Genomic DNA, 27,912 nt, shown 5'->3' with positions numbered 1-27,912 from the left:
GAAAATATATTATGCGAAAATATATACATAATATACAATATATATACTACTACAAGAAAATATATTATGCGAACATATATACATAAGATACAATATATACATAAGATACAATATATTATGCGAATATATATACATAAGATACAATATATATACTACAAGAAAATATATAAGAGAATATATATACATAAGATATAATATAATATACTACAAGAAAATATATTATGCATGACAATTTAGTGTTTTACTATTGTTTTGTTATTTTCTTTGTCGTCAATCACTTTAATAATTAGATATACATATATATTTTTAATATAGCCATGATACTACAAGAAATTGCCTTAAAAAAAAAAAACCGCTAGGCCCGCGAAGCCCACGAGACCGACCCGTTAAGCACAGGACCATATGGGCTTAGGCCTGTCACGGGCCGGTTCCACCCATTGAGCCCACGAAGACCGGGACCGCCAGGCCCGGGACCGCCAGAGCCCAGGACCACGAAGCCCGGGACCGCGAGGCCCGGCCCGTTAGGCCCACTAAGGCCCGGGCCAGAATACAGCGTTAGCAAAGACAATCACGTAAACTTCAGTTCATAGTGCAATGACAAACTTCAGTTTAATAAAACTTCAACATGTTTTAGCTGAAGTTTTTGTTTTGTAATTGCTGAACTTCAGCATTCTATGAGCTGGAGTTTTGTTTTATATTTGCTGAACTTCGGCATTCTAGGAGCTGAAGTTTTTGTGTTTATATTTGCTAAACTTCAGCATTCTTAGAGCTGAAGTTGTTATGTCCATTATAGAGAATGAAATACACAATTGATAAGGGAAGCGATACATGTTCGTTACATGTATCTCCCTTATTTCTACACACTATTTAGAGAAGCAAGCTCAAGTGTACACCAGTTGCTCGTCCACTTTGGATGGAGTTGGGATGAAAAATCTTTTAGCAATTATGAGGTTTTCATGGTTGGAAATGGTCTTCTGGTACAAAGAATTTATACGGAGGTTCTGTTCTGGACAAACTAAATGTTTGACACCATTCTAATTCTTATACAACTTTCAAGAATCTAAATTCATTAAACTATTCACAATTTTACTTTACAGTTCCAATCAATAATACTTATACAAAGTTTTGTGTGTTTGAGAGAGAAAAGAAGAAGAGGAAAAGAAGAGGAGGAATAAAGGAGCGCATAGGTCAGGAGGAAGAAGAGGAGGCGTCTGAAGCTGTCAAAATTAGGGTATAGGTTAAAGAATTTTAAAAATATGGGTATAGGTTAAATGTGGGCGACCAAATAGGGCGCCCCATGCAATTTTTACGATATTAGCCCATATATCCAATACTAATTACCAAGTCCAATATGCTTGGACTTGTTAATTTTCAAGATGACTTAGGCCTCATTTGTTTGCACTTACTGGATGTCTGAATCTTAGTCATTCAAATCTTAATTATTAAGTGTATTTTTTTTACTTCACAATCATTTAATGAGTATGAATAGGTCTGTATGATTAAGATTTATAACAAAGACTTAATTTCATTAAGATGTTATCATTCACATTCATTACTAACTGTCACCACCGCTTACCATTATAACCTACTACCACCACCATCACCATTCTCAAACCTGTCTATAACAGCCTTGTTTGTTCTGAATATTTTTGGTTGTTATAGCAAAATGCTGTTATAGAAAACATATATTATAACATAACATGAAAATTGGTTCCGAAAAAGCTTGGCTTTTATAGTGGAATGTTGTTATATAGGGATGATGTTATAGAGAAGTCTGACTGTGTGTGTCTATATATATATAAATTTAAGTCTATACATATTTGATAAGAAAATATCCATCCCCTAAATTTAACATTACAACTAGTGTCAAAGCGCAAAAGTAACCAATAATCACGCTCAAGATTTGTTGTAAATCATTAAAATGAAATATCCTATAATTATATTAAATATAGATTATTCTTAACTTTGTCTCAAATATTATCATGTACGGCCACCTAAACTTGTCCCGATTTTTCTCTGGGACACCTTATTTAAGGTATGTTTCGATTGAACACTTCATTTAACACAGATTTATTTCAAATACACACTTTTTTTCCCTTTTTGTGCTAGAGGTTCATCGCATGTAACCAAACGCCACGGACGTGTATTAACAACCAATCAAAATGTAAAGGCTGTATTATTTTTTCTACGGTGGCATTGTAATTAAAATATATCCGATAAAAATAAGGCAAAAAAGCCCCAGTAAATTTCTCCTTAACGCCCGTATATCTGTAATTCCACTTAACGCCCGTTTTCTTCTTCTTCTCTCTCTAACGAATTGGAAGGAAAATCGAAGAACAAAAATTGAAGAAACTTTTGGTGATTCTTGGATTCTTATGCAGAAGATACTTACTGTAAGTATCAATTTCCCTCGTTGATGAAAAATAACTATTCAAATATGTCTAAAACGTTAGGGTTTTTACCTTCATGATTTGGGGATTAGGGTTTGAGAATATTCCGTTAATTTCCTATATCCTTTTTTCGATTTCATGAGAATATGTTTAATTTCGAGCAACGTTGTGTTACTGTCCCTAATCTCTCTTTTCGATTTTATTCAGCTTTGATTCAAATGTCGAAGGAAATTATATTCACAAAAATGCACCATGGGGGCTACTTTTCCGAGATTCCCGTCCCCACTTATGTTGGTGAGAGTGAATTAGCAGGTATGTATATGGACAAGGACCACCTTTTTATTACGGAGCTGAAATTTTATACTAAAGAAATGGGGTATGCGACTGTCGAGGGCTTTTATTATCAGAATAGTGAGACCAAACAATTTCACTTAGTGGAGTCGGACCTACACCTATTAGATTTAATAAAAGACTTAAAGCATGGAGACAACTTTGAAATATGGGTTAAACATGTTGTTGACCTTGCTTTACCTGTAGATGGGGAGGGACCTATTGGCTACCTAACTGGAGAGAATGAATTTTTTTATTAAATAACAGAGATGATGAGTCATTTAACCTACAAGAAATTATTGTAGAAGAGGTAGTTGAAAGTTTGGGAGGTGATTGCACTGGTCCGTTACATGTAGAAAGTCATCTTTCAGAGGTGGAGAGTAGTGATTCAGATCTGGAAGATATACCTGAAGAGGATGACTTAGATGTAGATGAGGAGTTGAGAACTCTTAGAAAGACAAAAGAAATAAAAAACAGAAGAAAAAAGCTCCTGTTACAGAAGAGATTCCTGTTGGAGAGGCTGGTGGTATAGATATGGGTTTGAGGATATTGGGGTAAACAAGGCTAATAAATATGCGGAAAAATTGGGGGGAGATGAAGAGTATATCAGTAGCTCTGAATGTTGGAGTGATGATAGCAGGGGGGAGCTAGATGCAGAAGCTGTTAGAGGAGTAGATCTACCCTCTAGGAGGAGAAGTAAAAAAGTAAGATATGATAAAGCTTGTGAGGTAGCTGTATTTGAGCTTGGTATGATATTTGAGAATGTAACACAATTTAAAAAGGTTGTGGCAGATTATGCTGTTGAGTATAGGAGGCAAATTAAACTAAGACCTAATGAGACTCATAGGGTAAGGGTTAAGTGTAAAACAAGTACATGTAAATAGTTGTTGGCTGCTTCTTTGGATAGAGACTCTGGTGATTTTAGAGTCATTAACTATCATCCTGTACATAAATGCATTCCTACTAACAAAAATAAGATTTGCACTTTTAACCTTATTGCAGAAAGTTCAAGGATATGATAGTTTCCCAGCCATATATAAGGCTTTGGGAAGAGCTGGTTAGAGATAAGTTGGGTCTTTATGTTGGTAGGACTGTGTGTCAGAGAGCAAAACATAAAGTTCTGAAGGAAAATATGGGTGATTGGAAGCTGGAATTCTCAAGGTTTTGTGATTATGCAGACATGATCAAGCAAATTAATCCAGGAAGCTCATGCTGGGTTAAAATTGATAGAGAGACTGATCCTGAGAAGAATTTGTTTGTATATTTCTATGTATGCTTTGAAGCCTTCAAGAAAGGATGGTTAGATGGGTGTAGGAAAATCATAGGATTTGATGGTTGTTTTCTTAAGGGAGCTTGTGGAGGTCAACTTCTTGCTGCTGTTGGAAAGAATGGAGACAATCAAATGTTTCCTATTGCTTGGGCAATAGTGGATCAAGAAACAAAACATAGCTGGAGTTGGTTCTTAGGATATTTGATTGATGACTAAAATTTGGGCACTGGTGAAGGTTTGACTGTAATGTCAGATATGCAAAAGGTAATCTTTCTGCTCTTCCAAACTTTCTGATTTTCTTTTAATTATATTCATCTAAACTTTCTGTTATTCTTTTGTTTCTGCTCTTCTAAACTTTATGATTTTCTTTTGATTATATTCATCTAAATTTTCTGTTCTTCTTTTGATTATATTCTTCTGAACTTTTTGATATTCTAAGTACTTTATTTTGTAGGGACTTGTTCCTGCCATAATGGAGTTATTGCCAAATGTAGAGCAAAGAATGTGTGCTAGGCATATCTGGAGTAACTGCATATCAAATGGAGAGGAGAAGCTAGAAGAAATCAGTTCTGGAGATGTTCAAAAGCTAGCTTTGAAGTCAAATTTAAAGAGGAGCTGGAAGCATTGAGTAAATTAGGTAAGAAGGAAATATGTGAGGATTTGTTGCAATATTCGAAGGAAACATGGTGCAGGGCCTATTTTAAAGTTCATACCAAATGTGATATTGTTGAGAACAACATGAGTGACATTCAATTCTTGGATTTTAGCTGCTAGGCATAAGTCTATTATCACCATGTTAGAGGAAATTATGCATAAACTAATGAACAGACATGTGGATATGATCAATTTTGCTAAAACATGGATTACAGATATTTCTCCTATGGCAAGAACAATACTAGAGGAAAACAAAGAGTACTCTAAGAAGTGTAAAGTTAAGTGGAATGCACAAGGTGGTTTTGAAATTTTAGACAATGGATATAGGTTTAGGGTTCATTTGGGAAACAAGACTTGTGATTGTAGGCTATGGCAGTTAAGATGTATTCCTTGCCCCCATGCAGTTTGTGCTTATTATAAATTAAACTTAGATCCAGATGAGCATGTAGAGCATTGGTATAGGAATGATACATTTTTGAAGGCCTACAGTTACTATATTCAACCTATTCCCAATCTAAAGATGTGGCCTGAAAGCTCAAATCCATCAATAGAGCCTCCTTTGCCAAAGCCAATGCCAGGTAGACCTAAAAAGTGTAGAAGAAAGGCTAAGGATGAACCGAAAAAGAAGTATGGAAAGCAATCAAAGAAGGGTGTCAAAATGACGTGTTCAAAATGCAAACAGACTGGCCACAACAGAAAAGTATGTCAAACAAGAGTAAGTTTATACATTCTATCTACATATATTTCTCACTGTTCTTTTTCAATGTCTTACATGTTTATACATTCTATCTACATATGTTATGTTGTGTGTTGTAGTCTGAAGTGAGGGATTCTTCATAGCCAGAGAATCAAATACCCAACCAAGCCAACCAACCCAACCAAGCTCTGTTTGTGGAGACACTACAACCGTTAGAAGAGTTAACCAAAATAGGGGAGGTGTTGGGAAAGGCAGATGAGGTGGAAGCAAAAGAGGTAATGGAAGAGAAACCCCATTTGTAAGTCCAAGAGATGCTTCATCTAGTCAGACTAAGGGTTCTAGTTCTGCTGAATGTACTGCTGCAACTGTTGGAAACAAAAGGCCTGGAAATATTACACTTAATGTGCCATGTCACGCAAAGTGTTTATTTGAAACAAATCTGTGTTAAATGAAGTGTTCAATCGGAACATACCTTAAATAAGGTGTCCCAGAGGAAAATCGGGACAAGTTTAGGTGGTTGTACATGATTTTCGCCAATATTAAACAATCGGTAATCTAAACTTTTTTGTTGGAGAAACTTTATGAAAAAATGTTCAAGTTAGACAAAAATTCGTATATTGCATTTGAAAACAAAAAGTCTTTTACAGGATTAGCAATTTTTGTTAATCGCGTTATCATAAAATTCCAATACACTTTTTTTTTTCAATTCGCTTCATTGCTTTGCGAATTTATTTCAATTGGTTCCAATTTTTGGAGATTTTGATATTTTCTTGCTTATGAAAGATGAAGAGAATTAAAAGGTAGTAATTTCTATTCTTAACCATGGTTAGGATGCTTGTTTAATCAACAGAAGATTTGTTTTGTTAAAAGTTCTAATTTTCCTTTGCGCCGAATCTTATATATTTTGTGGCTACCAAATATTAGGCGAAAAGTGATATTTGCTCAAAAATATTTCTATTGGGCTTAACAAAAGTGCACCAATAGCCACTTATGGGTTGCTCTTTAAAATATAATCAGCATTTTGCAATATATTTAAAACATAACCATAACCTTGAAAAGAGAGCAAAATCGGTTCTTCAAACTTCAAGACAGTTCTTGAGGTTCAAACTTTAGAACACAGTTTTGAAAAATAATGCACCAACAGTTTTCTTTACGAAAAAAATATAGTTGCTACAAATGCATATCAGAGTTTAATTATTTATATACAATGATGATGTAAAATATACAATGTAAAAATATTTTCACACAATTAATAATATACTAATTAATAATCACTACACAACGGCATTTACATCGTCTATGTACTCTATTTCGCACGTAAATTTTTATTCAATTTTAAAAGCTAAAAAATGAAAAGTAAAATAAAAATAAAAATTAGACATGGTAATGCAATACACCCATAATGAACTAGATGCACTACTGCTTGCCGAATGACCAGTCTGAAACACATTACTTCCTCCAATATTTCTTCCACCACCGCCACCGACTCCAATAGACCTGCCTCCACCACCACCGCTATTTCTTCCACCGCCGCCTCCGCCTCCACCTCCGCCACTTATTCCGCTTCCGATACTGCCTCTGCCACCGCCTCCGCCTCCGCCACTTATTCCACCGCCGCCTCCGCCAGCAACTGCTAATGTTAGGAGGAGACAAATGATAGAAAGTACCAAGGTGGAGTTAAAAAAAAAGTTAATTATTCGTACCTATTTACAAAATTCGTCCATTCAAAAATTACACATATCATAGTTTTGTATGTTGTATACGGTTGGGGTATATAATCGGTATTATATTAAAAACACGAAAATCCTTAAAGAAACGTCGTTCACCTTTTTTATCCTTTTAAAATATATTTTATATTTTAACGAAATTGCAATTTAAGTAACTTTTTTAAATTTTAGGAATTTAAAATCAACTAAAATTTTACTTATTAATTCTTTCTTTATTTGAATTATGTAGGAAATTCTAATATTTTGGACTTAAAAATCGATTTAGATTTTACTTTATATAATTACTTCCTTGTTTAAACTGTGTAACATATAAAAATTCATATATTAATAACAAGTAATTATTAACGTTGTCGAAGATCTAAAAATAATATGAAAACCCATGCATAATGGTTGCTTTTTTTCATACATATTTACCAATTATCTTGGACACACTGTCCACCCTATATGAATTGTTTACCGATTATTTTACAAGCCAAACCAAAGTAATAGTATTATTTAACTTTATGTAAGTTAAATCCTACGTTGAGTAAAATTATACTTGCAAGTGCTGTCACACCTCCTTTTTTCGAGAGAGATAAGGAGTTTTTTCAATTAAAATGACATTATACAAAATGAGATTATTTATTTAATCTGAGTCGCCACTTGGAATATTTGTAATGGTGTCCCAAGTCACCGGTTTATTTAAAATCCCAAATCAAGGAAATTTGACTCTGTTTAAAGTATGCGAAACCAGAAAATCGGGTAAGGAATTCTGTTAACCTGGGAGAAGGTGTTAGACATTCCCGGATTCCGTAGTTCTAGCACGGTCGCCCATTTGCTAGTATCTCTCTTTTGTATAATTTGGTCATCATATAATTTCTGCCTTACTGATTTTTATGGTCTTATAGAACGACAATTACTTAAATACGTTCGTATCGCCAGAAAAGCCAATGGGTCAACAGGTCAAGTTTTACTACAATTACTTGAAATACGTTTGGATAACATCCTTTTCCGATTGGGTATGGCTTCAACTATTCCTGCAGCCTGTCAATTAGTTAACCATCGACATATTTTAGTTAATGGTCGTATAGTAGATATACCGAGTTATCGCTGCAAACCCCGAGATATGATTTGTTGCTTTCATACTTCTTCTTCCTGTTACGCCCTTGCTTTCCCACCGCTCCGTGAGGGGCCTTTTCTTCTCACTTGAGAGATGCGATTTGAAAGAAGAGAAGAGGTTCTATCGGTTAATCACCATCCCTTCCTCTAGTGAATTAGATCTCATCTGCTAACTATAACTCAACTCCGAGAGAATAATGAAAAGCAAAAAAATCCTCTACTCGAAAGCCGTTGCTGATCTGATCTTTTCTTTCCTGGGCGTGGGCAAGACAAGGAGATCTTTTCGTCCAAAAATTGTGAAGGTGGAAGGTCCAAAAGAATGAAAGAAACGACAGTGATGGAGGTTCGGGTGGTTTGTTTAGGCATATTTGTCTATCTCTTTATTTTTTGGTACTATTGATTATTGTTGCTGCTCCTTCTTCAAGTTCGCCGGTTTTACGCGGGCTCCTGACTTCAACAAATAACTCTTAAAATAAAACGTCTTTCCTCTCTTCAGGCGGGCTCCTGATTTCAACAACAACTTTGAACAAATAAAACGCCTTTCCTCTCATCAGACGGGCTCCTGACTTCAAACAAACAACTTTTAAAATAAACGCCATTCCTCTCTTCAGGCGGGCTCCTGACTTCAAACAAACAACTTTTTAAAATAAACGTCATTCCTCTCTTTAGGCGGGCTCCTGACTTCAACAACAACCTTTAAAAATAAACGCCATTCCTTTCTTTAGGCGGGCTCCTGACTTCAACAAACAATTTTGAGAAAAAAAACGCCATTCCTCTCTTCAGGCGGGCTCCTGACTTCAACAACAACCTTTAAAAATAAACGTCATTCCTTTCTTTAGGCGGGCTCCTGACTTCAACAAACAATTTTGAAAATAAACGCCATTCCTCTCTTCAGGCGGGCTCCTGACTTCAACAACTTTGAAAATAAACGCCTTTCCTTTCTTCAGGCGGGCTCCTGACTTCAAACAAATAACTTTTAAAATAAACGCCATTCCTCTCTTCAGGCGGGCTCCTGACTTCAACAACTTTGAAAATAAAATGCCATTCCTTTCTTTAGGTTGGCGAGATTTAAACAACTTTAAAAATAAAACGCCTTTCCTCTCTTCAGGCGGGCTCCTGATTTCAACAACAACTTTAAAAATAAAACGCCTTTCCTCTCTTTAGGCGGGCTCCTGACTTCAACAAACAACTCTGAAAATAAAATGCCATTCTACAGGTGGGCTCCTGACTTCAACAACAACTTTGAAAAATAAAAACGTCATTCCTCTCTTCAGGCGGGCTCCTGATTTCAAAAACAACTTTAAAATAAAAATGCTATTCTACAGGCGGGCTCCTGACTTCAACAACAACTTTAAAATAAACGTCTTTCCTCTCTTCAGGTGAGCTCCTGATTTCAACAACAACTTTAAAAATAAACGCCTTTTCTCTCTTCAGGCGGGCTCCTGATTTCAAACTTAGGAGGAAATGCCTCTCCTATGGGTAAAAACAAAACTTTAGGAGGAAATGCCTCTCCTATGGGTGAAACTAAACTTAGGAGGAAATGCCTATCCTATGGGTAAAAACAAACTTAGGAGGAAATGCCTCTCCTATGGGTAAAAACAAACTTTAGGAGGAAATGCTTCTCCTATGGGTGAAACTAAACTTAGGAGGAAATGCCTCTCCTATGGGTAAAAATAAACTTTAGGAGGAAATGCATCTCCTATGGGAGAAAATAAACTTAGGAGGAAATGCGTCTCCTATGGGTAAAAAAAAAAACTTAGGAGGAAATGCCTCTCCTATGGGTGAAACTAAACTTAGGAGGAAATGCCTCTTCTATGGATAAAAATAAACTTTAGGAGGAAATGCATCTCCTATGGGAGAAAATAAACTTAGGAGGAAATGCGTCTCCTATGGGTAAAAAAACAAACTTAGGAGGAAATACGTCTCCTATGGGTAAAAACAAACTTAGGAGAAAATGTCTCTCCTATGGGTAAAAACAAACTTAGGAGGAAATGCATCTCCTATGGGTAAAAAACAAACTTAGGAGGAAATGCCTCTCCTTTGGGTAAAAAAAAAACAAACTTAAGAGGAAATGCCTCTCATATGGGTAAAACTAAACTTAGGAGGAAATGCCTCTCATATGGGTAAAACTAATTTAGGAAGAAATGCATCTCCTATGGGTAAAACTAATTTAGGAGGAAATGCTTCTCCTGTGGGTAAAAACTAATTTAGGAGGAAATGCATCTCCTATGAGTGAAACTTTAAACTTAGGAAGTGCGTCTCCTATGCGTGAATCATTTCCTTCTTCTGAATTATTTACTTACATGTGTTGTCTTCCCTCGAAACTGTTGGGGATTATTTTGCTGGGGATGAATTTTCCTTTTCTTCCTTACCCACTCTAGGTTGTCCGACCCTCTTGAAACTTGGTCGAAACTCTGTCGAGGATGCTTCTACATCTCGATGATCAACTGGGGATAACACTGCGAACTGCTGAGTAACCCTGCTAGGGCTAACACTGCTGAGGATAACTTTGCTGAGTAAATATGTTATCTTACTCCTTCCAAAATTACCTCCTTTTAAGTAGGATGCTTCATTCCTCTACAAACTACTTCCCTTTTTTTTTTGCATAGCTTCTTCCTTCGAAGACTACCTCCCTTGAGACTCGTTTTGCCTTTCCCCGAAAGGCAACGCTGAGGATACCGATTTTCACCAAACTTGTGTTGGACTCCTCGAAACTGCTGGGGATGATACTGTTGGGGAATTATTTACTTACCTGTTGGGGGATAAAATGTTATCAACTGGGGATAACGCTGTCGAGGATAACACTGCTGGGGGATTCTGATTCCTTCAGAACTAGTGCTTCACTCTTCGGAAGGCTATTGGGAATGATGCTGGCATCTTGCTTTTTCTGAGCTCAAGTTTCATCCCTTTGTTCTGTCCACTGGGGAACAACTTCCTCCATTGGAACTTATTATGTTGGGGGCAACACTGGTTCAAAAGACCACTTCCCTTGAGACTGGTGTTATCTTTATTCTTCCCCAAATGGGTACCTGACTTCCAGAAAATTTTCTAAATGAAAGGAAAATTTTCTGCCCCAGTTTGATAATCTCCCTTGTGGCATGCATTTCCGTCATCAATGCCATTTCCTTTACCTGTTTCAAATCAAACAAAATTTGTTAGTTTAAAACGTGGTGGTTGGTTGTGATACTCCTACTGGGATGGCTTTTCCCTTTCTCCTTTCTTGCTCTGCGTTCCAAAACTTGTTGGGGATGATATTATTTGCTGGGGATAATCCCTTTCTGCTGGGGATATCCCTCTTCTTTTGTGGCATAGCTCGGAAACTGGCATTTCCCCGGCTTTTAGTCTTGTATGAATTTCCCACACCATGCTCATTGCTCTCCTTGCTTTGTCCACGGGCCTCGGCCTTGGGGTTTATAACCTTTGATTTAGGCAAGGATATCTCTCTTGACACTCGTCAATCCTTTTGTCAATTCCCTTTTGCTGGGGATATCTTTTTTGACACTGGCCTCGCGCTTGTTCCTTGCTGACTATACCACTTGGATGTACTAGCCAGATCTCATCTTGCATAATTGTAAAGCTGATGGCATATTTTGAAGTCAATTCTCACTTGTTCTGACCAAACAGACTCTACTAGGGAATTTTTCTATGAAAGAAAAAGATAAAAGGGAACAGAATAAAAAGACAAAGGAAAAAGATGACTCTTTAACAAAAGAAACTATAAATAAAAACCTATCAAACGCAGATACCGACTCTAATGGTCATGACATGCACATGTGGCCTATCCTCCGCCGTCAATCGTTTTTCAAGACCTTCAATTGGCAATTCCCCATCTGATTCTCAATCTTATTCGACTTGTAGTGCCCGAAGGGTTTTCACTATCAAGCCTCTCTCATTTTGGTTTTTCTCTCAGCTTTCATCGCCTTATGGTGTCCGTAAAGATTTTCACCGATAAGACTCTCTCATTTGTATCACTTTCCAGCTGGGGAGTTGGAGTGTTACCGGTATGACTCTTTCTGCTGGGGAATAGAGTCCTTTCTGCTGTGGCACAAAATGTTATGCTCACCGGTAAGACTCTCATTTGTCTAACTTGGCATCTTTTGAAGACTGATCAGAAGGTCTTTCTTGGACCGTAATGTAGGTTTTGGATAGGCTAGAAAGAAAGGGGTATTAAAGGCTCAAAAACCAAATAAATTTGAGGTTCAAAATTACAACCTTCGGAACTATATTTGTTTACAACAAGTGCAACCCTTGCCCCAATTTCTTGCTTGGGGATTATTTATTTATTTTTTTAATTTTTATTACGCCATGACCGAGCCGTGAGGCGCCTACGTATCCTCTTTGAGGAATCAGGTCTAACGTAGTTCCCAATTCCTCTTTTTTCTTCTGACTTTCTTTTGTTTTTTGTTGTTTTTTTTGTTTTTTTTTCATTTTTCTTTTATCGTTTTGTTGATTTTTTTTCTTTTTCTTTTTGTATTTTTTTCCTTATCTTTTCATGTTTGTGTTTCTACTCTTTGCTACTGATTCCGAAAGAGGGGTATGGAAGAAGAAAATAAAAAGGCTCGAAAGGGGTAACGAAGGATAAAGTGTTTAGGTAGCAGAACAAAATGCCTTCGTCATTCCAGTCTTCAAACATGCCAAGTGAAAACAACACAATTGAACATAGATTTATAGTCTCTTCTGATGGTGCTGGACTTGACAATTATATTCAACATTTGCTTTTCATTTGTCATTTCTAAAGCACCGTTGGGCGACACTCTCGCTCTCGTTATCATGAACGACCCTCATGTCAATTTGGCGAATCTTGCTTTTAACGGTTTTCTTTATGTTTTACTTGCCCCAGTTCCATATGACTCGAGCTCTGAATAATCTCAAACCGGCCTTATTTTCTTTAAATGTTCTGATCACCTCTCCGGGGTTTTATGATTAACTTTTAAGATTAGGCCCGAGCTGTGTGCGCATGTCATGTTACTAGAATCGGCATTGAACAAAAATGATAAAAGGACTAAACAAAAGATGACTGGAAATAATAAAAGACCAGATTTTGCATTAGACTACCGGTGAAATGGTTTGAATAACAAAACAAAACAAACCAGAACAAAACCCAAAAAACAAACTGGACAAAACTTAAACAAACCGCTATGACAAATGGAAAGATAAGAAAGTTTGACACAACCCTAAGAATAATCCGGTCAACAGAAATGACAACAAAATAAACCATCAAAAACTTCTCTTTTGATAACCAAGGGACGAAGCGCCCTCCCAATTATCAAACCTGACATCTTAGCCACTGAGCTTTGCGTCAATACTGCCAAGACCATTACCAGCTTCAACATCGTCAACCTTGGTCAGCGAGCTCTCAAGAGGATTCGCGTGCTCCCTGTCACTGTCATTGATCACAATTGCCCCTTCCTGAATCATTCTTTCTATTTCCTTTTTCAAGGAACGACAGTCTTCAATGCTATGTCCTCTGACATTGGAGTGGTATGCGCATCGTGCTGCCGGATCAAAGTTCCTTGCACGTGGATCTGGAGTACATGCGGGGAGTGGCTCAATCAAGCCAGCATGCCTTAGCCTTTCAAACAGACTGGCATAAGATACTCCGATAGGGGTGAGAGCCTTTCCTCGTTTCAGCAACCTCTCGTTCCTAAATGCTTGATTGGGCCGGAAACCTGATCCAGGGGGCTTCCGGTAGGCTTGTGAGGGTGGATAGGCCTTCTGTGGAGCTGGGTATTGGGACAGTGAAGTCCGTCCTTGGGAATCTCATGGAGAATAGTAGCATTGGGGAGGGGAGTAGTGTTGACGAGTGATGGAGCTACTCGGGTAGCTGGGAAAACTGCCATAAGTGGGTTGGGATGGAGAGTATGGAGGATCTTCCGTTATGGTGTTTGGTGCTTGGGTAATGACAGAGTTCAAGAGGCTTGGCGGTGGAGGGGGCGGTGTTTTCCCAGTTATCCATGCCTGATACATGTCTGCCACATGCTGTCTCAGCATTTTCACTTCTTCTACCAACCCGTTATTCCGTTCGACCAATTGTTGTCGGTCATCAGTACCGACCCACTATGTTCTGAGGTTCTGTGTCATTTGCTTTGCAGGGAGGAGTTACCACAACCAACCACTTTTCTATATATGAATACAGAAAAGGGAAGCCATCACGTTAGTGTTAGGGCATTTGACAGATAATCATATATCAGAGCTGCAATGCACCTAAGCAGTTAAACCGTTCTATCAGAGATGCGATGCACTCGCGCTTTCCTTTATTTTTCTCTCTTTTTTCTTTTTCAGTGGTGGTCGAATCTTATGGAGATTGCCTACGTATCATGACCCCGCATGAATCAGACCTTGCGTAGTTCGGACCAATAAAAGATAAACAATACTAAACATTTTTTTCTTCATATTTTCATATTAAAACAAACTAGGTTTCAAAGGTTTAAAGATGACCTACAAACTTGAAAATCAAACAACCCGCATATTCTAATCAAAAGATTTACAAACTCAAAAACAAACGGCCAGCTTCCTTTCCCCGTTTGACAAATGCAACTAAACGGCTATTTTTGCAAATGTGACCCCTTCCAAATCTCACATGAATTTTGAGGCCGGGGAGGATTATTTTATGACACTTTACAAACTTGTCCGTTCTTTTACGAAATAGCCTTTCGACAACTGAAAGATACTCTAAGGCTATTCGGCAAGAACGGTTTAAGACGCGGCCGAAGCTGGCTCGGCTTATTTTGACTAAAAATCTAAACGGTATTCACCTGACCGCTGACTCTTTGTTTTTTTTTCAAATTACAATAAAAACCTGGTGTTGCAAACACGACCCTTCAGCGCCTCAAGGACGAAGATTTTTAAGGCTATGTGGGTCAACTGGACCAAAAATTAAACTTGACCCAATAAGTGGCCGTTTATGCAAAGTCAGCCTTCCGGCGTCCCTTTCGGGAACATTCGGCTATGTCTTGATAAAACAACGTCACCCAACTTCTTTATGACAAAATTAAAGTTTGACATATATTTTTTTGTTTTTGTTTTTTTTGCAAAAGGGGAGGTTGGACATCACCCGACTTATTTATGACAAAATTAAAAATCTTGACAAGTTTATTTTTGTTTACGATTTATTTGTTTTTGGTTATTTTAGCAAAAGGTGGGGTTGGACCCGATGAGGGTTGCCTACGTATCTCACATCCGGTGAGAATCAAACCTGCATAGTTCGGGCAGATCATGAATAAGTAAATTAACTAATTTTTTTTTGTTTTATTTTATTTTTTGAAGGAAAGACTTATAAGGAAGAAAGGGAGCATTTTTGCAAAGAAGGATTTCTAAGAAAATATTTTTTGGAATTTTACTTTCAATGAAAGAAATGCTTCTAAAAGTATTTTTTTGAATTTTGAATTTTCTTTTCAATTTTGAAAGAAGAAGGAAAATATTTTTTTAAAAAATAAAATTAAAAAGACTTTCTAAAGAAGTCAATAATGGAAAATATTTTTGTTTTGAAAATTGGGGGTCTAAAAAAAATTTTCTAGACTTTTTGGCAAGACAAATATTTTTTGCAACAAATAAAGATATATATATATATATATTTGGAAATAAAGAAAAACTTTTTGGATTTATATATATATATATATATATATATATATATATATATATATATATATATTTGCAACAAATAATAAAACCACTTTCAACGCCCGACTCTTTTTATTTTTTATTTTTGGCATTTTCATAAACAAATAAATAAATAAAAAAACCATTTTAAAAACAAGACTCTTTTTCATTTTCATTTTCATGGCAAGACAAACTATTTTTCTTTTCTTTATTTTGAAAAACAAAACAGAACAACGACTTTCTTTTTTCTATTCTTCCTTTGCTTTTGATAAAACAAACTAATAAGACATTTTTTTTTCATTTTCTCAAAATTTCGGCAGAGTTTTGACAGTATTTGGCCATTGGCTTTTTTCAAAAATTAACAATCAATTCCCTAACCACTATTTTTTTTTAATTTCACAATACTCCTAATGTTCAAAATCGGTCAACACACAAGTCTGAATCAAATAAATGCGCAAGTAGCAGCAGGTAAGATGCATCAGGATGGTCATTTTCATTTTTGGTACATCTGTCCTAGACAGACCCAACCCCTGTATTGAGCCTCCAAAGTCAAATGCACGTGATGCAAATAAACGTTCCTACTAGGGATCCGACATGAAGCTGAGTTATTCTAGGTTCATAACCTGGGTATTTGTTCTAGACTGTGTACCCGAGCAGACAACTCGAGTCGAGGAGGGGACTACGTACCGGGGACCCGCGGGGTCGTCCGACTTTGTAACTTATCCGGCCTCTTTCTTATTTCAGGTATTGACACTAACAGAATAGGGAGTCTCGACCAGCGAGCTTCTCCCCGGAGGTAAGAAGAGAAGGGTTTCAACACAGTTTATATACAGTTCACATAATATCAAAGCGGTAAAAGCATCATTTAGCACATTGAGCCCAAACATGTAACAAAATCAGGTAGAACCAAATATAACAATTTATCTAAGCTCGAATTTCTAACCCTGAACCAGTGGTTCTGGGTTACTAAAGTCCCCAGCGGAGTCGCCAGAGCTGTCACACCTCATTTTTCCGGCCTCGCGGGGGGCGTAGGAGTTTTTTCCAATTAAAGGACAATCGAAACGGGATTTGTTTGTTTATTTCAGAGTCGCCACTTGGGAGATTTAAGTGTCCCAAGTCACCAATTTAATCCCGAATCGAGGAAAAAAATGACTCTGTATTACAGTCTGCGTATCAGAAATCCGGATAAGGAATTCTGTTAACCCGGGAGAAGGTGTTAGGCATTCCCGAATTCCGTGGTTCTAGCACGGTCGCTCAACTGTCATATTTGGCTTGTTTATCTGATTTTATACCATTATGCGCTCATGTGCAATTTTAACTCTTTACCGCTTTTATTATTATATTTTAAGAGAATGTGAACATCGTTTAAAACATGTTTTTGGATTACGTCACATGAAATGCACCCGCAATCCGGAGCACATTTTTATTCAATGTTTTGGGATTTGGATTTAGGTCGCATGAAATGCGCACCCGAGTTTAAGAAGGTAAGATTAATTAAATCGCGCCTAAAGAGTCTAGCGCGTTATTATCTTTGGAAAAGGAAGTGAAATTCACTAAACAGTCCATCCCAAATTCTAACTATTTATTATGACCAATTAGTGAGGGCCCCGCAATTTGCATTTTTTTATTTGGCGAGGCTCGTCTCATTATTTTTAAAAGGATAAACCTATAGTGACTACATTTTTTCTATTAAGTTCGTTTTCTAAAATAAATGAAGAAAAGGTCCTACTTTATTTACATACTTTCGAGTTATTATAGTCAAGTTTCAAAAATGAGTCGTTTAAAGAGTTTACATGGACAACGGATATAATATTCTATATACAGACAGTAAAAGAAAGAAAAGACTACATTAAACTACAACTTCATATCTTTCTCATTTTTACATTCATGCTTCGAGTGGCTTACAAGATGAACCAGTGTATCAGTTTGTGTACCTGGTATTTGGAAAGCAAGGAAAGAAGATGAAGATCAGTAGAAGCTGCAGTAGTGTAAATACACAGCAACAACAGCAACCCAGCATCAATTCGACCCAGATTCAAGGCCCAGAAAACTTTGAAGAAAAACCGAACAACTCAATAGAACAAACCCAAAAGTATGTAAACAAACTAAACAGCAACAACCCACGCGTGTATTAAAACCCGAAACTAAACTCGTTTCTCACTTTGTTTTTGTTTTCTCTTTTTAAACTCTATCACACTCTCTTCCGATTTTCAGAATGTATTCCTCTCTAAAAAATGTTCTCTCCCCAAAATCCCCTAAAAATTCCTCTTTCTAAAAATTCTCCTCCTAAAAATCTCCTCTCCCAATTCAATCCCCTCATCCCCCCTTATATACAAAGCAAGACCCCCTTTTACCTCTTTCCCCTTTAACTTTTATTATTACCCACACTTTTACTTTAGTAAAAGTAGTCAACGTGGGCCCCATGTGTTCCCTCTTTTTGAAAAGTAGTCAAAGTGGGCCCTCATGTTCCCTTTTTTTGAAAAGAAGTCAAAGTGGCCCCCCTTGTTCCCTCTTTATGAAAAGAAGTCAAAGTGGCCCCCCTTGTTCCCTCTTTTTGAAAAGAAGATATCATTATCCACCTTTTCCTTTTTCCTTTTATCATTAAGTCTTGTCCCCCACCATAATTAAATAATCTGCAATTGGTTAATTCCCGTATTACCCCTAAAACTACTGTTACTGCCCTGATTCAAAATCTGTTATAACTTCAAAAATCTGTCCAAATAACAATTATCGCACATTTAAATAACAATTAACTATAAAAATCACACAATTTAGACGTTAAATGCTAAAAATGCAACGTACATTATTTTTATGATTTTGTAAAACAAACTTAAATAAATACTAAATGCAAATGCGACATATTTTTGTAATTTTTTATTAATTTAACCAAGAAACACGCACAGACAGAAATACAAATAATTATCAAAAATGCCACAAAAATTCTAAAATTGCACACAAAGGAAAATTATTTTATTTTGAATTTTTTGGGAGTAATTCTTTCATAGGGAAAAAATCACGTGCTTACACCTGTCGGGTGGCATACCCGGCAAGTTCGAAGGGAATACCTCAGGAAACTCACGAACAACGGGCACAGAATCAATAGAGGGAACCTCAACACTAGAATCACGAACATATGCCAAATAAGCCAAACACCCCTTCTCGACCATGCGTCGAGCCTTCACGTAAGAGATAACACTACGGGTAGAATGACCAAGAGTCCCTCTCTACTCTAAACGAGGCATACCCGGTAAAGCTAAGGTCACAGTCTTAGCATGACAGTCCAAGATAGCGTGGTAAGGTGATAACCAGTCCATCCCTAATATAACATCGAAATCGACCATGTCTAAAAGCAACAAGTCTACATGAGTCTCAAGACCCCCAATCACCACAATACAAGAACGATGGACTCAATAAACTACAATAGAATCACCCACCAGTATAGACACATAAACGGGAACACTCAATGAATCATTAGGCATAACCAGATACAGTGCATAATAAGATGACACATACGAGCAGGTGGACCCTAGATCGAATAACACTGAAGCATCTCTATCACATACCAGAATAGTACCAGTGATAACCACATCTGAAGTCTCAGCCTCGGGCCTGGCTGGAAGAGCATAACATCGGGGCTGGGCCCCACCACCCTGGGCTCCATCTTTGGGACGGCCTGCAGCTGGCTGGCCTCCACCTCTAGCGGCCTGAGCTCCACCTTTAAATCCTCTACCTCCCCCTCTAGCACCTCTACCCCCACCTCTAGCTGGCTGGGCGGTCTATGGAACACTGGTGCCTAGACCATATCACAGGAACCCTACTGCCGCGACTGAGTACCCACCAACCTCGAACAAGTCCTTCTGATATGACCATACTCACCACACTCAAAACATCCACCTGAGTGCTGTGGCTGAGGAAATTGAGACTGATCCTGGTGACCCGAACGACCACCCCGAAAACTCTAGAGCAGCGGTGCACTGATAGAAGCTGGTGGTGCACTGTAGGACTGCTGATCGGAATACTGTATCTGCGGAATACGACTACCTGAAGCGCCGTAAGAGACCTGAAGAGCTGACTGAAAGGGCCTAGGAGGATGCCCTCTACCATATGAATCTCTGCTTTCAGACGAGGCACCACTAATCTACCTGAATGACGGGGCCTCTTATCCGACCCATGACCACCTCCCTGCAATAGGACCATCTCCACTGTACGGGCCACATTGGCTGCCTCCTGAAAAGTGATCTCACTCCCAACCTCCCTAGCCATGTGAAGGCGAATCGGCCGAATAAGACCATCAATAAACCTCCTCACCCTCTCTCTCGGTAGGAAGTATGACAAGAGCATGTCGAGCTAAGTTGATGAACCTGGTCTCATACTGGGTAACCGTCATGGAACCCTGCTGGAGGCACTCAAACTACCTTCGATAAGCCTCTCACTGAGTAATGGGGAGAAACTTCTCTAGAAATAGCTGTGTGAACTGCTCCCAAGTCAAGGCTGGCGATTCGGCTGGTCTAGCTAAGCAATAATCCCTCCACCAAGTCTTGGCGGATCCAGACAAGCAAAATGTAGCAAAATCGACCCCATTGGTCTCAACAATACCCATGTTCATGAGAACCTCGTGGCAGCTGTCTAGATAATCCTGGGGATCCTCAGTAGATGCACCGCTGAAAGTGGAAGTGAAGAGCTTGGTGAATCTATCCAGCCTCCACAAAGCTTCGGCAGACATAGCCGCTCCATCACCGGTCCGAGCTACCACACCCGGTTGAAAAGTGCAAATAACTGAAAATCTCATCTATTTATACCTCTCTCAGATCCCCTATGCGGACCGCACAAAATGGACTGCGGCCGCATAGGTCTTCCTGAGGTACTGCAGTCCAGTGCCCTATGCGGACCGCACGAAATGGACTGCGGCCGCACATGCCTCCACCGCGGACCGCAAGAAATCGAGCGCGGTCGCGAAGGCTTGGACTTGCTCACCGCGGACCGCACGAAATGGACTGCGGCTGCACAGGCCTCCACCGCGGACCGCACACATCCCACCGCGGTCGTAGAGTCCCCAGCGCGGACCGCGAGACCTGGCTTCAGAGACCTGCAACTTCTCTGAATCTACAACTTTTCCCTAAGTGTAAAACATCCCGAAATTCACCCGAGCCCTCGGGGCTCCAAACCAAATGCCATACTAATTCAAAAACATCATATGGACCTATTCGTGCGATCACATCATCAAAATCGCATGTAAAATCATGAATTAAACCTCAAAACTCAACATTTTCATCAAGAACTCTCAAAGTTCATAATTCTTCAACCGGAAGTCCAACTCACGTCAAATAAATTTTGTTTTTCACCAATTTCCATGGAAACGCCTTAAATCATATATAAGACCTGTACCGGGCGCCAGAACCAAAATACGGGCCTGATACCATCATGTTCTAAGCAAATTTCATTTCAAATTTCTTTAAACAATTCCAGAAAATAATTTCCTTTAAAAATTCATTTCTCGGGCTTGGGACCCCGGAATTCGATTCCGGGCATACGCTCGAGTCCCATATTTTTCTACGGACCCTTCGGGACCGTCAAATCACGGGTCTGGGTCCGTTTACCCAAAACGTTGACTGGAGTCAAATTAGCTCATTTTATAATCAAAACTTATCGTTTTTCAGAGATTATCATATTTAAGCTTTCTGGCTACGCGCCCGGACTGTGCACACAAATCAAAGTGGCTCTAAATGAGGTTTTCAAGGTCTTAGAATACATATTTTGATTTAAAGCAAGTGATGACCACATTTGTATTTACCGGGAAAATAATGGGTGTATTAGAGTTGAAGAAGGATCTAAATAAAAAAAGGAAATATGTTTTGATGAATTTGTCGGAGAGAAGGATCTAAATAAAAAAAGGAAGTATGTTTTAGTGAATTTGTCAGAGAGATAACGATAATTTTGGAGAATAAATTAGAGGAGGAAGAATGTGATTTGACTGATGGTAAGATAAAACAGAGTAGCTCTTATTGTTTCATTTTTGTCAGTACTGCTCGGTCTCTCTCTGGGCTGATGTAGTGTACTGGCATTGAATTGAATCATATTATTGTAAAATCGCTTTACGAAAAGATATTATTATATTAAATTAGGCTCACACTCGCTGAACAGGTGCAATTTTCTACATATTTCCAGCGTGTCGATTAATTTGATTCACTTAAATAACGAAGAAAAGGATGGTACCTGAAAATGAGCGGAATATGCATCTGCGCGTGCGTAGTTACTTTTATAACTTCATCTTATCATGTTACATGACAAGTTGAAGTTTGTTGCTATCATATTAATGTCATATGGCATTCATTTTAATAATTGCTGATCTAAGAACCAAGAGGAAAATAGTTCCTTTCATCATGCACTTGATCAATGAAAGATGAAAGTCGTTGTTCAAGGTCTGTTTTACATGTCTGTTATTATTCTACAAGTTAATCAGTACATCCTGTCGATTGGAGTCACATTTTCTTCTTTGTTTGCTCAAGTAGTTGTTGAATTTTAACTGAAATGGTAGTGACTCTTTGTGAAGTAATTGAGATGTTAGTGTCGATATGCATACGCATGTGTCTATTTACTGTTATAACTTCATCTTCTCATGTTACGTGACAAGTTGAAGTTTGTTGCCATCATAATAATGTCCTATGACATTCACTTTGGTCTTTTGAACCAGAAAGTCTACTCCACGGGAACAACCGTCGATCTAAGACGAAGAGGAAAATAGGGCCTTCCATCGTGCACTTGATCAATGTAAGATGAAAGTGGTTGTTCAAGGTCTGTTTTGACATGTTTGTTATTATTCTACAAGTTAATCATTACATCCCGTGGAGTAAAATTACATTCTCTTCATTGTCTGCTCCAATAGTTCTTGAATTCTAACGGAGATGTTAGTGATGATTCTTTTTAAAGTAAAGTATTTTTCGCTACTTGATGCAGTTTCGATTCTTTATAATGGGGCATAGGATAAATGTTGAGTACTCTTAGCATAATGACTGGATCTCATTTTTGGAGTACAAATTGGTTCTGCTATTTTTGACATTTGGTTTCTGCTGATATGCCATAGGATAATTTTGATATTTCTAGAAAACATAAAACAAAGGTATCGTCTCATCTCAAGAAGAATTCAATCTATTAAAGTAGTAGTCAGTAGATATGACTGTTGATGGTGTTGAAGAGCCTCCTAGAAAGCAAAAACTAATTTCAGAGAACATAGATTCAGAGAACACAGTAGCACAACTTCCTCTCAAAAGTACTAAAGATGGTCTGCCGCCCCAACCCAATGAGCCAATTACACGCAAGGTCAAGGCAAGGATGGTGCTATAGTTTTGCCATGGATGGCAATAGTAGCCCATATCCGGTTGAATCTAACGAAAGTAAGTATGTCGGTAAAAGTTGAAAAAATCTAAAAAATGAGTGGATTGAGAAAGAATTTAATAACCCAGTAAAGGTTCATTCTTTGTGGAACTTCATAGGCCACTCTGGCTATGCATAGTTGAATTTAAACAGGATTGAACGAGATTCATGAATGCTATGGCATTTGATTTTTTTTTGATTTGGATAAACATGGGAAGATGGATTGACATTCAGTAATATATCGGGATTATCAATTGTATGTTTGGATTGCGTATGGTAAAGAAGCAACCCTAGGAGCAACATTGGCAAGTATCTCCGTGATAATGGAGATCTAAAAACAGTTTCTGGAATACAAGCAGAAAAAGAAAAGATTAAGTATACTATGCAACTTGAGGAAGGAGTTAGAGATGGACAAAAATATATGTGAAAAGATGAAGAGAAAACTTAGTAGAACAGAAGTTTTTATGGATAGTGTGATGAGTCAAAAGGAAGTTGTCCAAAACTACAATGCGAAAACACTATAAAAGGTAAGTAAAATAGTTAGAACTAATTATCTATTCTAGAATGTCGAAAAATATATAAAATAATTTTATTAATATTCGATAAAGAGAAATTATGATACGATATCCTTTAAGTGATCTGACTCTATTGACCTATACACATTTTCTTGCAATCTCTTTAGATTCTGAAGTTTCTGGAAGCTGTCTGATGATAGGCTATAATTACGTATTTAGTCAATTATTACACTCTAATTTACTGCATTTTAGTTGAGTTTGCGCTTGAATCGCTAGTGTTTTGCACTAACGGTGTGTTTTATGCCTTGTAGGAGTGATTCCGAGCTATATAGATGTTATGGAATGAATTTAGGTGATTTGGAGCTTTGAAGTCTGAGTAAGAGCTCAAGGAATTAAGCCGGGATCGCGTTCGGGGATCAACGGATGATAAAACAACAAAATGAAAACTCGAAGAGGCATATTGCGCACTGTCTAGTAAAATAGACACAACATTTTGCTAAGAACTCCATTTGGGCTTCATAATATATGGTTGAAAAGATAACTCAAAGGGCTACAACTTTTATGTTTTACGTTTTTCCAAATTCCAAACGGAACAGGATGAAAAACCGCAGTTTCACCGCGGCAGAGTGCAGACGCAGACAATTGAAGAATCAGAGGCCATGTTTGGCCGCGGTTTGACCGCGACCGCGGTAGAACCGCGGTAGGAGCCGGAAATTTCAGGGACTAAAGTGCAAAACACGGGATTTTTAGCCCAAAACCCTATATTAAACCAAGGAAGCCGACAAAGAAAGGAATCAGACATATTTTTGACATAGATTTGACCTAAGGAGGCAGAGACACAATATGAGCAAGGCTTAGGAATTCTTCTACAAGTGTTTTTCTTTCCTCTTCCTATTTTTCATTGTTGGTTATGACTTTTAGTATTGTAGTTTTACATACTATTATGAATAGCTAAATTGTTATTTAGAGTTTTGATAGAACCTTTTGTAGGATAAATTCTTGTTATGTTTTTATATAATTGAGCCATAGCTTTTCTCTATTTGTTCAACTACGTTTATATTCTGGTTGATTGAAGAACTCTCAATTAGCTGTGCCTATTTAGTATGCATAACTCGGGAGAGAGTGCATATTTAGATAATTGTTGAACAACACCACTCCGAGAGTATATGAGAGATCAATAACCGAGGGTTTAAAGGCGGGATTAGGGATAACGAAGCCTTGGGTGCGATCTGAAGTGAGTTGTATCAAAAGCCAGCTAGCGTAGCTTGGGAGAGTGCGTCTAGTAAATTTTCATGATTACTCGGGAGAGATTTACGGTAATAAGAGTGCTCATGATCGGTAGAGAATACTAAGGCGAAATTATAGAAGACATAGCGGGAAGGATTCCGACAAATGGGGAAATCATAACTCTAGACCTCCTTAATCTTGTCTCTAACTCTTAGTATCTTTAGTTGTTAATTTATTATTTTAATTTGTCAATCAATTAGTTAAACACAAGAATCTAAATATCTATAAGTTAGGAACTGTTCAAGCGTGTCTTCTTGGTGATAGTGAACAGCTGTAGTTAAGCCTTAGTTCTCTGTGGGATTCGACTCCGGACTTGTAAACCGGATTATATTTGCAACGACCGCATTGTCCTTTTTATAAGGCATAGTTGGGCGTGATCAAATTTTGGCGCCATTGCCAGGGAACTAACGGTGTAGCTGTAGGTGTACATATTACTAGGTTTCAAGTTTGAACTTTTATTTTTATTTTTTTTGTATTTGATTTTTTTTCTTTTATTTTTTGTTTTACTTGTTGATTTAAAAAAAACATGGCATCATGGAATTATGAAAGTTTTGATGTTGGTAATTCTACTTTTAATCCTCCTTATGCATATTATGATGAAAACCACCCTTGGCAAAATTATCAAAATATTTCCGAGAGCGAGTTTTGTGCACCAACTCAATCTTATGTGTGGAATGTGTGTGATATGTGTGGTGGTCAAGATGGTCACTTTCATGGTTGTGCCTATATTTCTTATCTTCCCCCAACCCCTTATTATGATGATTCTATGTTTTCTTGTGAGGATAATAGGAGCAAAGAACCCAGGTATGAGGACCTGAAAGAGATCGAGGATATGTTAAAGTGTCTTACGAAACAATATGATGAGATACAACTGCGGGTACAAAGGCAAGGGGCAACTATTTACAACTTGGAGGCTCAAGCGAATAAATTAATTGAACCTGGTAAATCACAACAAGTTGACATTGTGGATAGTAGCCAATATGAGCAAGAACGGGCTGTAGAAATTGCCATATTACTGGAGGATTTAAAAAAATACGAGGATGAGCTAGAGGATGAGGATAGAGTAGAACACCAACAAGCAATCGAACTAGATTTTGAGGATGCCGATGTCGTAAAGGAGATACTAGAGTCAACCAAGGATATTGAGGATACATATTTAGTTGACTTTATTGTCATTAGTGTTGAGAATGTAGACTGTCCCAATGTTCATGTAGTTGAGCGCGTTAGTCCTCACTCCAAACATTTTTCCACATTGTGTTTAGATGATGATATGAAAATAGAGTCGTCCGAGTCACTTGAGGAGTCAAGGAATGAGGAACAAAGTGCTTACATTCTGGAATTCTTCTTTCCAGAAAGTCGGGATTACACACCTCATCTAAAGGCCAAGAAGTGCAGAATACTACATTATTTTATTGGGCCAGTCAGATTCGTTCCACCGCCCCATGACCATAATCATAAGCTTGAATCAAAACTTGGGGTTCAATTCATAAGCTCGAGGTGGAGGCAAAAAGTGATCCGCGTCATGCCGCGACGTTAAATCAAGCGCTTGTTGGGAGGCAACCTAACTCTATTGCTTTCTTTTATTTATTATTTTTTTTAATTGTATTATTTTTGTAGTGTCAATTTTTTATTTTCTAGGAGCATGGAAAGCAAAGGTATTGGAAGGATGCAACAACAAACCAAATGGTTGGAACTAAGTGTGAGGTACCTGCACAAAGGACCAAGCTTGGGAGAAGTCTGAGTACCCCATGAGCTGTTAATGCTTCAGCCTTTGGCCTACCAGGGAGTTTCTTTTACCCTCTTATTAGTATGGTGTACATTGGGGACAATGCACAATTTTAAGTGTGGGGTGAGGAGATTGTCTGGGTGACTTTCTATGCTATTTTAGTTGTGTTAGTTTAATTGAATAATTTTTTTTAAATATAAAAGATTGGACTTTTCCCGACGATGGATCTATTAGACAATTTTCTTGAGGGATTTAAGTATAAAGAAAAAGTACAAAAAGATTTTCTTTCGTTAGGTAGTGTAATAATTACCCCTTGTTTTTTCTTTAAACCACGGTTCTTTTCCAAGGGTTTTATTTGAACCAGGTGTAGTTAGTTTTTTTTGGGAGTAGGAGCCATTGTGTTGTGTTTTGAAGTGAAGCAATATCTCTTGACTTTGTTATGCCTTGAGAATAGTGAGTACTTTGGTTGTGACGCTTAGGCTCAGTTTTTGACTCTTGTAGAAGTACCTTAAATTGTATGATCTTAACTTTGCTTAACTGCTTTGACTAGAGTGTCTTGATGATCCAATCTTGAGTGAGTCATGTGCCATGTGTGTGTAAGAATTTGTTATATTCTGTGCATTGCATTTGATGCCTAGAACTTGTCCCGTGTGTTTGCAAAGCGAAATAGTAGTTTTATTCAGTCTAGGAAGTGATATAGGCATTTCTTTGTTGAGCCAAATATGTATATTTTACCCACCTAATTGTTATGTATCGTAGTTAACCCCTTTGAGCATGTAATCTTGTTTCTTTGGCAACCACATTACAAGCCTTACCCATTTGTTTGAATTAACCATCTATTGAACCATTGTAACCTCTCATGAGCACTTGAATTGTTTATGAACTTTGTAAAAGTTAAAGTGTGGGGTGGTTGGTTTGGTTTTGGGTGGAACCAATGAAATAAGGAGAAATGTGCACTGATTTGAAAGAGCAAGAGCCACTAGAATTGACAAAGAAAAGAAAAGAAAAAAAATAGTTGCATTGCTGTGAAAAAAAATATATTCTTTGATAGTGGTGACTCTTGATATAATTGTGCTTAAATAATTTGGGAGTTGATGTATATTGATGTGAAAGTGGAGTTTGGCTTGACATAAGTATGGGGTTTGAATGTTAAAGTATATGTATTAAAGTGCTTAGGGAGGTGTAGTCACTCTTATATCTAAATGTATCCTACCCGTCCCGTAGCCTACATTACAACCAAATAAAGTC

At 37.8% G+C, this 27,912-nt stretch overlaps 1 long non-coding RNA gene across 1 annotated transcript; it reads left to right on the top strand.

The window, feature by feature from the left end:
- The first annotated feature begins 2,908 nt into the window (after positions 1-2,908).
- LOC107794508 (uncharacterized) lies at positions 2,909-5,977 on the top strand. The gene is made up of 3 exons (XR_012700401.1): positions 2,909-4,254; positions 4,445-5,359; positions 5,461-5,977. It is a non-coding gene; the product is annotated as an uncharacterized LOC107794508 (long non-coding RNA).
- The last annotated feature ends 21,935 nt before the right edge of the window (positions 5,978-27,912 follow it).

The sequence above is a fragment of the Nicotiana tabacum genome, chromosome 16, assembly GCF_000715075.1.
Source record: "Nicotiana tabacum cultivar K326 chromosome 16, ASM71507v2, whole genome shotgun sequence".
Lineage (NCBI taxonomy): Eukaryota > Viridiplantae > Streptophyta > Magnoliopsida > Solanales > Solanaceae > Nicotiana > Nicotiana tabacum.
The sequence above is the reverse complement of the archived record's forward strand: the minus strand, read 5'-3'. Positions and strand labels throughout refer to the sequence as shown.